The following is a 13,148-nucleotide window of genomic DNA, read 5'->3' on the forward strand; positions in this document are numbered from 1 at the left end:
TATCAGGTGATTACTAGACTTATTGGCCTGATCACTTCTAAGATATCTAAATGCCTAATCATTATATTGTACACCTGAAACTAATATATTGAATGTCAACTGTAAATTAAATTTTTTTAAATAAATTCCTTTCCTGCTTAAATCAACAATAGGCAATTTCTGATATTTATGATGATACTTTAGCAATGTATATAATTATGGCAGTGAAAAAGAATGAGGTTGATCAGTATTCCTCAAAAATGTTAATGTCATGAGAGACAAAGAAAGGCTAAGGAAATGTTCTAGATGATAACAGACTAAGAAACACAACTAAATGCGAAAAAATCTCTATAAAGTACATTATTGGGATAACTGATGATATTGGAATATGGACTATAGATTGCATAAAATATTTTTATCAACATTATATTTACTGAATTTGATAACTGTTATTATGTAAGATAATTTTTGAGGTATAATTGACAAATTACTGTATATTAGTTCCAGATGTACAACATAATGAATCAATATTTGTTCTTAGGAAATACGCACAGAAATATTAAGGGGCATGATTCAGACAACCTACTCTCAAATGTTTAGGAAAAGTAAATAAAAATATGTATAACATTTCTGTGTGCATATTGTGTAGATGGTGGATAGATAGATGTCTATGCACATGTATGCAAAGAGAATGAGAGAGAGAATATGGAAAGATAGAAAATGATAAATATGTGTGAATCAGGGCAAAGGGTAAACAATAGTTCTCTGTACTCTTCTTGCAACTTTTCTTTGTTTAATATTTAAAGTTAAAAACTCTAGGTTTGACATTTTTTATATAAAAATTTTTAAAGATAGTGACATAGTCCACCAAAATATATTAGGTAACTATCCAGTATTTTGAGACAAACCCACAAAATCATTACAAATTATTTTGGAAATAAAGTACGTGTTATGTTAAAGGAATGTCTACTCTCCAGAGAAAATTGGACTATATTAACTAATTCTTTTTAAAACATAAATGATTTTCATGAGCAAGAAAAATTATGAACTATAATAGCTCAAAGTGACCTTAGAGCTCACCTAGTCCAGGCTTCTTTCAAAGACAGAAAATCATCCAAATTTCTTGAAAGATATATCACCCGCTATTAATCTATGGGTAAATCACTCTGTATTCATTTTCTGATGATTTAAAATTATGTCTGACTCATTATCCTGAAAACTAGTAAATAAATGGAAAGAATCAACAATTTATCTTGGCTTTTCTGTTCTAACTATTATCCAAGGTAACAAAAAATAGTTGCTATGGGAAAGTTCTTCATAAAATAATTCCAGCTAATAAATGAAGATGGAACAATAGAAAAAAATCACCATATCTCAATCATAATGAAATAATTGATTTAGGAAATAATCATCAATGACCACTAAAATCAAGTAAAAAGCTGATGAGGAACTTTCTAATGGATAAATCAAGCTGACCTCATTGATCAATTTTAATTTGATTGCCTCCTAATTGGTGCACATTGAAAGTATACAGACATTATATGCCTCCTAACTGGTGCGCATTGGAAGTATACAGACATTATATGCCTCCTAACTGGTGCACATTGGAAGTATACAGAGCAACCTATAAAGGATATTTTAAGAAGAAGGAAAAAAAATTGACCAATCCTTTAGATCTAGCTACCAATTTATAGGAAATACAAAGTTCAGATGAACATGTTAAATGACACCATGAAAATAAAATTAGCAAAATCTAAAATGTGGGATATTCTACCTGACAAAAAACGAGTTTCTTAAACTAATAAATTTGAAAGAGTGAGAATCTATAGGTTCAAAGGCATTTAAAAAACATATAACTAATTACAATGTGTAGAACTTGTACAAGGTTCTCAATTTCAACAAAGCAATTTTTAATATTATAAGACAGTCAGGACTGTCTGAACACTGGCTGCATATTTGGTGATATTAGGAATTATTAAATATTTTAGGTGTGATAATGGTATTGTGGTTATATTTTCAGAAATCCTTATGGAGATTTATACTTAAGCATTCATAAATTAAATATTGGCTTCTGGAATTTGTTTCAAAATAACATGGGGTAGAGTGGAAAAGAAGTGGATGAGCAGGAGAATAGTAGAAAAAAGATTGACCATGTATTGATGTAAGCAATGGGTGGGAATTTAACATATTATTTCCTTAACTTTTAAATTTCCATATAAACTTTTACACATTGTTTTTCAATGTTTATCTATGATTTTAGAGGAAGAGAGAGACAGAAAGAAAGGGAGGGAGGAAGGGAGGGAGGGAGGGAGGGAGGGAGGGAGGGAGAGAGAGAGAGAGAGAGAGAGAGAGAGAGAGAGAGAGAGAGAGAAAGGAAGGGAAGGGAAGGAAAGGGAAGAGGGAAGGGAAGGGAAGGGAAGGGAAGGGAAGGGAAGGGAAGGGAAGGGAAGGGAAGGGAAGGGAAGGGAAGGGATGGGAAGGGAGATCTGTTGCTCCACCCATTCATGCACCCATTGGTTGGCCAGGGCTTAAGTGTTATTTTTAAAAGATTGACATAGCTACGTGTTTACTGGAACTGAATTATTACTAATAACATGTTCATTGAAAAAATCAAGATATATTTTTTTGGTTTGTTATTATGGCATAATATACATAGTATAAAATTTATCATTTTAATCATTTTTAAGTGTACAGTTCAGTGGCATTAGTACATTGATATGTTGTACAATCATTGCCACTATCCATTTCCAGAACTTTTTCAACATTCATAACAGAAACTGTGTACCCATTAAACAATAACTTCTCATTTCCCCTCCCCTCAGCCCCTGGTAGCTTGTACTTTCTGTCTCTGTGAATTTGCCTATTCTAGTAATCATATAAGTAGGATTCTGCAATATTTATCTTTGGCTTATTACTTTAGCATAATGTTTCCAAGGTTCATCCATGTTGTAGCATGTATCAAAATGTCATTCCTTTTTAAGGCTGAATAATATTCCATTGTATTTATATACCATATTTTACTTATCCACTCATTTGTTAACAGACATTTATGTTGTTCCCACCTTTTAGCTACGTGAATAATGCTGCTATGAATGTGAGTGCAAAAGTATCTGTTTGAGTTCCTGTTTTCAATTCTTTTGAGTATATACCTAGAACTGAAATTGATGGATCATATGGTAATGTTTAAGTTTTTGAGGAACCCAATAGCAGCTACATTATTTTACATTCCCACCCATAATGCACAAGGATTCCAATTTTTCTACAACCTCGCCAGTTGTTATTTTCCTTTTATTTATAGCAGCCATTCTAATGGGTGTGAAGTAGTTTTGACTTGCATTTCCCTAATGACTAGGGATGTGCATCTTTTCATGTGTTTATTGATCATACTTGTATCTTGTTTAGAGAAAGATTTATTCTATTTCCTTGTCCATTTTTTAATTGGGTTGTTGGGCTTTTTGCTGTTTAATTGTAGGAGTTCTTTACATGTTCTAGATATTAATTCCTTATCAGATATATGATTTATAAATATGTTTTCCCATTCTGTGGGTTGTCTTTTCACTTTCTTGATAGTGTCCTTTAATGCACAGAATGTCTAATGTTGATGAAGTCCAGTTTATTTATTTTGTTGTTGTTGTTGTCTGTACTTTCGGTGTCATAGCCAAGAAATCATCTCCAAACCCAATGTCATGAAGACCTTCCCTGTGTTTTTTCCTAAGATTTATATAGTTTCAGATCTGACATTTAGGTCTTTGATCCATTTTGAGTTGATTTTTGTATATACTATAAGAGTCCAACTATTTTGCCTGTAGATATCCTATTTTCCCAGCAATATTTGTTTAAAAGAAGATATAAGTTTTTATTTAAGAAAATTAAAAACTATAGATATATTTCTATGTAAAAACATAGTGAAAAATCTGGAGATATAACACTACACTGTTAACAGTGGTTACTCCTGGAAAGGAAAAGAATATTAGGAAGAAGAATATACAAGAGCTATACTTTTTGCTCTATATAATGTCATAGTGTTTATTTATAAGTACATATACAAACATAGCTTATATAATTTTTAAAAGGTAGTTGTGGTTTTTATTTCCTGTTTATTTTTTAAATAAAGTCAGTTCGATGTCAAAGCCTGGAATGAGTAGGCTAAGGGTCAATATTTTGCAATTAGATGTCCACATTTTTAAAAAATCTCTGCAGCAGGAGAACTGCAGCATGGGAGCAAATGAGCAAGTCTCAAGGGGAATGCCATTTGTCCAGATGATCTGGCAGCAGCAAGTAGAGACAGTTAAGAAGATTTGGTTCTAATTCTTAACCTTCCACCCACCCCCTTGACTTATTGTATTTAATCTTCAGATGTATTTGAATAGCATATGTATTGCTGATATGTGTAAGAGGTAACTGAACACGCAGCAGTCCCTGTGAGCTTTGCCAGAGCGAAGCAGCCAGAGTTAGAGTCTCTTACGCAATGGTTTTTTGGAGGCTAGAGAGTGGACCATTTTGGCCAGACCAAAGGGATTTCATAACAGAGCAGCAGGAAAAAAGGCTTTTAATTTTACATTACTTAGTACTTTATTCTAAAGTTTTCACCAAAGAAATTGGAAAGCAGTCTCACAGTTGTATGCAATAAGTGCATAAAATGCTTATGAACAAATAAATGAATGATATGAATCAGAAGGAGAAAAGTGAAGACAAATAGACTAAATAAGAGTAGACAAATACTATTAAGATATTGGATTAAATAGAGTGGTTTCCCTGGGGGAAGAAAAAATAGAAAATGTTTCTAGACTTGCTGCCCAGTGCCACCTGGATAAGTCCCCTGAATAATCAAGAAGCATGAATTCCAAAGCCTATTATTTTTACCCTCCAATAAGCAATCAGTAAAAATGATTCATCATTCAACTGACACTGCTTCACATTTCCTGGACCTCATTTCCTGTAAGGTTTTCTACCCTAAGAGCAACTTTGAGGCAAATCTGAAAAGATTATTTCTAGCTCTTTGTCTAGAAGTCAGTGTGTTTCAGAACGTGTTCTGTTACTTTATGCTCAGAAACATTTCAGCAGCACTACTATATATCGGAATAATAAAAAGTAGAATTGATTTAATTGGTGATTAAAAACACTTCAAATTATATCAACCTCTGCAATAGAATATGATATAAAAAAAGATAAAATAGAACAAGGGCCTATTTCACTAGTCCTTTAAGGGTGTAATTTCATAGGGAATTGGTTTGTGCTTCTCTTCTGGTAGGAGTTCTCTGGTAGAACAAGTTGAGGGGATTCCCTTAAATGGTCAAGAAAGGCAGATGGAATCTGGCCAAAGAACAGTCTGGAACAACTGATAGAATTTGCAATTAAATAACATATGGTTGCCATGAATATATGGCCATTCTCCTGAAATGAATGTACAACACTGAACAGAATTATGATCAGATAAAACAAGTGTTTGTCTATGTGTGTCTTTTCTATTTCAAGCTTGATACAAAGTTTTAGATTTAAAACTTGCACATTTTACTCATGCTCTCCTCTAGTTCAAATCAAGAAAGGCAAGTACTCTGTAATCCTTAAGGCTTAGATGAACCTGAGATTTCCACTGACCACATTTTGTAGAATGTGGCTCTTTGATATTTGCCTCTTATAAATACTAGATAACCAGCCATCACTACTTTAAGTCAAGTTCCCTGGCTTGGGCATATGACATAGAAAATTAACCTCAGCATCAAAGTTCATAGTTCAGAAACTCTTAGAAAGGCGCGATGGGTAAAGAAAAGTCTATTATTATGTTTGAACAAACTACATAATGGAATAATTGACTAAAATCAGTGATGTAAGAGGTGGCCAAGGACAGAGTTATTTGTGCTGTATAACCATGTTATTCCTCCATAAAGTCATGAAAGTCCAAAAGTGGACATAAAATAAAGCTTTACTTACCATGATGTCTTTGTACCATGTGGAAAACATATAATTCCTGAAATTGACGTAAAACCCTCACATATCACATGGTACTGGGACCAGGAATTTGACTCTTAATGTCAACACTGGGGCTAAAGTAGCAAAAAAGTGATAAACAGTCCTCTCAAATATTTTATTGCCATTGTAAAATGTCTTGTTTCTTAACATAAGTTGAATATCTGGGTCCACTGAATATGGATGGATTTAATTTAGTGAAGGAAAATTAGGACTTTTACTTGTAACTGATTGTCTTTAAAATAGATGAAATTGATATAACACCTTCCTATCATATACAATAAATTCCAAACAATATATAGATAAGAAGGTACACACACACACACACACACACGCGTGAGCGTGTGCGCACATGCACACACATGAACGTACACATGCACAATACTTTAAATGCCATAGAGTTTGAATATAATTTGAAAAGTATTGGGTAGGGTTATTGCCTAAAAGCATGCCAACCCCATCACCAAAAACTGAAATTCAACATTTAAGAATGATTCCTTTTGTTTAATTAGTGCAAGTACCATAGGAGATAATGTAATAAATGTTATCAATTTGTGAATTATATAAACTTTTCTAACATATTGGTTTTTAAAATTTTAAAGTAATTCATGTATATGATAACATATTAAATAATACAGAGGTATGTGAAAAGAAAATTAGCAGTTATTCCCTTCCTTCTCCAACTCCATTGCTCAAAAATTTATTGCCTATCAATGGGCCAAGCATGTTGTAGACTAATTGGGTATAGCAATGAACAAAACAAAGTTCCTGCCCTCATGGACTTAGAGTCTAATGTGGGAGCTAAACAAACAAACAATAAATAATTCCAGGTAGCAATAAGTGCTATGAGGAAATATGTGTAATATGTATAATCAAACAAATAAAAAATGTTCTTTGGGTTCTTTAAGTTTGACTATTGCAATATTAGAAAGAGAAAGACATTCTAGAGGTCATTCTAACCTGTCCAAATTGACTAAAATCTTAGTTAAAAGAAAAAATAATACAGTTATTGCAAAATACGTTGTACATACTAACCCCTTATTTATTATTATTGAACAGAAATGTATTGAATGACTATTATGTTTAATACTTTGTTAGGTGCTATAGAAGAAATAAATATAAATTAGGCCTAATCCCTGCCCTTGAGAATCTTACCAAATGTACCAGTTATTAACTTGTGATGTCTCAGCTACAAATCCATCCTTCTCTGCCTTGCTTTATTATTCTAGAACTGGATGCTGTAGGCATTCTGCTTTGACAACTGACAAAATATTAGGCTTTGCCAATAGAGGGCGATGGAAAGACACTGAGTCTAGAGCAGGAGGAAAAGGACTTTCCTTTCTGTACTGTTTTACACGTGGACAAGTAGATTGGTTCACAGGTGACCGATTATGTTCACCTCAACAGGGCTCATGGTGCACTTGTGGCCCGTACTGGCGGTTTGTACATTCCTAGGGCAGCCATACCTCTCTAAATTTCTGAGGTCTTCCTTGCTGGTCACTCTTCCTTAGCCAAGGGTAGAAGCTATTCCCACAGTTGCTACTTTATCCCTTAGAGTCCATTCTGCCCTTCATAGTTAGATACCTTTTACTGGGTAACAATCTCTATATTAAATTTTTCTTGTACCTAGTAGATATACCATGGAATAAGCAAGAAAGGCCATTTCTGCTGTAATCACAGCCTAAAGACCAAAGAGCTTCAGAGATGTAGATCTATAGAATTATATCTTTACTTGGGTTGTATTCAGCTGCATATAACAGAAGACAGACTGTAGGCAGTTAAGAGCTGCTGTAGGTATTAAAAAAGTAAGAACTCGGGCTCATTTTAGTTTCCAGCTTCTCCATCCCTAATGTGTGGCTTCTGTGCTAATGGCTGCAAGATTGTTGCTTCACCTCCACACACTAGGTCCATATTCCAGGCATGAAAAAGAAAGAGAAAATGACAAAAGAAATGATCCAAGTAAATCTATCCCCTTTCTAAGCATTCTAAAAGGCAATACCAAGTCAGCTATTACTGACCATTCTAACTGTAAGGGAATCTAGGAAATTCAGTTTGTTTTTAACAATGAACAGGGTTCTGTAAGTAAGAAAAAGGAGAGAGAATGGATGTTGGATAGACAACTAACTGTGTCTGCCACGAATTGATTGAAAAAATAGTAAATTATTTTTGAGATGGGCAAAAGTCAGCAGAGGGCCTTGATCTCATACCCATATACTTATTCATTTTCTTTTTATGTAAATAGTCTTTCTATATTAATTATTGACTATAACATAACATTTTTCTCAATAACTAGCATATCTTACCAGAAAAGGGATGGAATAATATTTATTTTATTAGTATATTGTCTTCATACAACTCTTTAATATAAAATTTAGCCTTAGGCCCTCTGGCCCTCTAAAAGAACATGGAGAGATACAATTACTTTTAATTCCTTGCTGAATTATTTGGAATTCATTTAGTAAATATTCTATTTCAGTATATTAGATGGCATGAAAGTAGCTAAGTAATCTATAGAGGAGTCAAAAAATGAAGTTTAAGGATGAAATGTTGGCACCAGAAAGTGATTCATAGTCTAGGTCAGTGATGGCGAACCTTTTGAGCTCGGCGTGTCAGCATTTTGAAAAACCCTAACTTGCCGAAACCGGTTTGGCTCAGTGGACAGAGCGTCGGCCTGCAGACTGAAAGGTCCCAGGTTCGATTCTGGTCAAGGGCATGTACCTGGGTTGCGGGCACATCCCCAGTGGGAGATGTGCAGGAGGCGGCTGATCGATGTTTCTCTCCATCGATGTTTCTAACTCTCTATCTCTCTCCCTTCCTCTCTGTAAAAAATCAATAAAAATATATATATATAAAAAAAAAACCCTAACTTAACTCTGGTACCGTGTCACATATAGAAATTTTTTGATATTTGCAACCATACTAAAAACAAAGATTTATATTTTTGATACTTATTTTATATATTTAAATGCCATTTAACAAAGAAAAATCAACCAAAAAAATGAGTTCGCGTGTCACCTCTGACACGCGTGTCATAGGTTCGCCATCACTGGTCTAGGCAGTTAGTAGATTTAGGAGTTTGGGTTTTAAGAAATCCTAAGAAATCTTTCCTAAACAAACATCCCATCTCTCTCATCTTAGTTCAACAATGAAGTATCTTCTGAATGAGCTAATTTTTTTTCTTGAGCTATTTCCCTTATTATATACCACACAACTTAGTCCTGGGACATTTACTGATTTGTATTTTCCTCAAAATTTTTTATATACCTTAACCCAATTTTTCTTACACCCCAATTATATTGTAAACTGTTACATTTTCCTGTATACTCACTATGTTCAGAGAGAGGACATACTATTATGTGGAACTCACTTTGATTTAATGATCCTATAGAATTAGTGCAGATGTAGAGGCTTTTTTTTAAAAAAAGATAAATTAATAACAAATGAAGGCCAGTAATAAGAAATAAACACTTTTATAAGAAAAGCAAAATATTATAACAGACTCAGACTATTTTTAACTTACACTTCTAGTTTTTATTTCCACAAATAGTATTTTTTATCTTTAATAAAAAATAGAAACTTTTGGAAGAAAAATAAAAGATTACAACAGAGCCCGGAATATTTTTGACTTACGTTTCTGATTTTTAATTCCACAAATAGCTTTTTGTTGTTGTTGTTGTTGTGTTTCTTTTATTTTTTTATTAATTAAATCTTTATTGTTCAGATTATTACAGTTGTTCCTCTTTTTTTCCCCCCCGCATGACTCCCCTCCACCCAGTTCCCACCCCACCCTCCGCCCTCACTCCCCACCCACTGTCCTCATCCATAGGTACACGATTTTTGCCCAGTCTCTTCCTGCATCCCCCTCACCCCTTTCCCCCCCCCAAGAATAGTCAGTCCATTCCCTTTCTATGCCCCTGATTCTATTATAATCACCAGTTCATTCTGTTCATCAGATTATTCACTTGATTTTCAGATTCACTTGTTGATAGATGTGTATTTGTTGTTCATAATTTGTATCTTTACCTTTTTCTTCTTCTTCCTCTTCTTAAAGGATACCTTTCAGCATTTCATATAATACTGGTTTGGTGATGATGAACTCCTTTAGCTTTTTCTTATCTGTGAAGCTCTTTATCTGACCTTCAATTCTGAATGATAGCTTTGCTGGATAAAGTAATCTTGGTTGTAGGTTCTTGGCATTCATCACTTTGAATATTTCTTGCCACTCCCTTCTGGCCTGCAAAGTTTCTGTTGAGAAATCAGCTGACAGTCGTATGGGTACTCCTTTGTCGGTAACTGAGTTTCTTTCTCTTGCTGCTTTTAAGATTCTCTCTTTGTCTTTTGCTCTTGGCATTTTAATTATGATGTGTCTTGGTGTGGTCCTCTTTGGATTCCTTTTGTTTGGGGTTCTCTGTGCTTCCTGGACTTGTAAGTCTATTTCTTCCACCAGGTAGGAGAAGTTTTCTGTCATTATTTCTTCAAATAGGTTTTCAATATCTTGCTCTCTCTCTTCTTCTGGCACCCCTATAATTCAGATGTGGGTACGCTTGAAGCTGTCCCAGAGGCTCCTTACACTATCTTCATGTTTTTGGATTCTTTTTTCATTTTGCTTTTCCGGTTGGGTGTTTTTTGTTTCTTCATATTTCAAATCGTTGACTTGATTCTTGCGATCCTATAGTCTGCTGTTGGGAGTCTGTATAATATTCTTTATTTCAGTCAGTGTATGCTTAATTTCTAGTTGGTCCTTTATCACAACCTCGAGGGTCTCATTATATTTCTTGTAGGTCTCATTAAGTTTATCGGCAGTTTCTAGAAAATTCTTGAAAAACCTTAAAAGTGTGGTTTTGAACTCTATATCCAGTAGTTTGCTTTCCTCCATTTCTGTCATTTGTGTCCTTTTTCTTTGTCTGCACATTTTTTATGCTTCCCTGTGTTGATAAAGTGGTTTTCTGTGCTAAGTGTCCTGTAGGGCCCAGTGGTTCAGCCTCCCCAATTACCTGAGGAGGACACTCTTGGTGCACCCCCTTGTGGTCTTTGTGCACAGTCTTGTTGTAGGTAAGCCTTGATTGTTGTAGGTATCACTGGGAGGAATTGACCTCCAGGCCAATTGGCTGTGAGAATCAGCTGTGTCTGCAGTGGGAGAACTTCTGTGCTGGAGACACCCCTCCGGGGAAAGACTTGCTTCAATGGGGCTTTGGTGCTCACTGAGTCTGCCCCCTGAGTGTGTCCTTTATGGTTCCATGGAGCTGCAAACTGGATGGTACTACTCTCACCTCTGGGTACACTGGCTCCTGGATCTCTAGGGAGGTGCTAATCTAGCCTCTGCCTGAGGCTATCCAGCAAAAGCCTCCCGGCAGGGCTTGGGCAGGGCGGGTCCCATGGGATCAACAGGGCGGGGCTAGCAGTTACGGCTGCTCTCAGAGGCTCTGCTTCTCAGTGTCTTGCTGTAAGCCCCTCCAAGAGAAAGCTGCCCTTGAGTTCCGACAGGTGCCAGACAGTCCCGCTACTCCAGTATGAGTCTGGGTCCCCAGAGACTCGCCCGGAACTGGAGCTCAGAGTCTGAGACTCCCTCCCAATTGAAAATGACAACTGCCCTCAGCCCCAAGCCTGCTCTGTGTGCACCTCTGTACCTTAGTATTTTAATTCCGCACTGCGCCTCCTCTGAGTCTCGGTATGCTTCTCTCTTTCCTTCTAGTTGTAGAATTTCCACTCAGCCAGCCTTCCTGTGGTTCTGGATGATGTCCATTCTGTCTTTTAGTTGTATTTTTGAAGTGGTTGTTCGAGGCAGCAAACTCCGGTGTTTACCTATGCCACCATCTTGGTTTCTCCCACAAATAGCATTTTTTTAAAAATATATTTTATTGAATTTTTACAGAGAAGAAGGGAGAGGGATAGAGACTTAGAAACATAAATGAGAGAGAAACATCGATCAGCTGCCTCCTGCACACACCCTACTGGGGATGTGCCTGCAACCAAGGTACATGCCCTTGACCGGAATCCAACCTGGAACCCTTCAGTCCGCAGGCTGACGCTCTATCCACTGAGCCAAACCGGTCAGGGCAATAGCATTTTTTTTTATTACATTAGCATGACAAGACTGGTGAAAACTTTATAGAGTATTAAAATAAAAACTTTCAAAAGTAGATAATTTAAACATCTTTCCATATGTTTGGGTTAGAATTACAAGAGTTTTTACACTAACAACCCTACTCCATCCCCATACCTCAAAGAAAGGTGAGTCAGTCACAGAAACACGTGCTTCTCTCTGTCTGGTTTGCTATGAGCTATACCTGGAATTCTGAATGGAAAGTTCCCATATTAAGAAACTGCTGTGCTGCTACCTCCACATGGAGTGATCACTACTCCAAATAGGAGTAGTGACTATTGGATGGACATTATCTCCTGTTTCTTATCTGCTGCTGTGTAACAGACAACCATAAAAACGTTAACAGCTTCAGCCAACACCCCTTTCATTGTTCTTGATTCTGCAGGTCAGGAATTTGAGCAAGACTATGGGTCAGGAATTTGGGCAAGGCTCATTTCTGTTCCATGTTGTGTTGAGTGGGAAGGCTTCACTAAAGCTAGAGAACCTAAGAGGGCCTCACTCACATATCTGGGCACTTTAGTTCTCTCTCATGAGGCTTTTTTCTGTCCAAGTGCTTTCTTAGTATTTAGTAGTCTAACCCATGTGTTGTTGTTTTTTTAATATATTTTATTGATTTTTTACAGAGAGAAAGGGAGAGGGATAGAGAGTTAGAAACATCAATGAGAGAGAAACATCAATCAGCTGCCTCCTGCACACCCCCCACTGGGGATGTGCCTGCAACCAAGGTACATGCCCTTGACTGGAATCGAATCTGGGACCCTTCAGTCCATAGGCCGATGCTCTATCCACTGAGCCAAACCAGTCAGGGCAAACCCATGTTTCTTGATATGGTGGCTGGCTTCCAAGAAAGAGAGAATGAAAGCTATGGGACCCCTTCAGGCCTAGTCCAGAAGTCACAAATTGCCACTTCCAAGACATTCTCTTGGTCAAAGCAAGTCACTGGGTCTGCCCACATTTAACAAGAGAAACAGACTCCACTGCTTGGTGAGTGAGTGCAGAGGGGATTGCAGGGTAGGAGCTATATGGGAAATGATTTTTCATACTTCTCTTTACCTCCCCATTTCTTTCTTCCACTGTCATCACCAGGCTTACCAGATAC

The sequence above is a fragment of the Myotis nattereri genome (genome assembly GCF_964212035.1).
Source record: "Myotis nattereri genome assembly, chromosome: 7".
In the NCBI taxonomy this organism is placed as follows: Eukaryota; Metazoa; Chordata; class Mammalia; order Chiroptera; family Vespertilionidae; genus Myotis; species Myotis nattereri.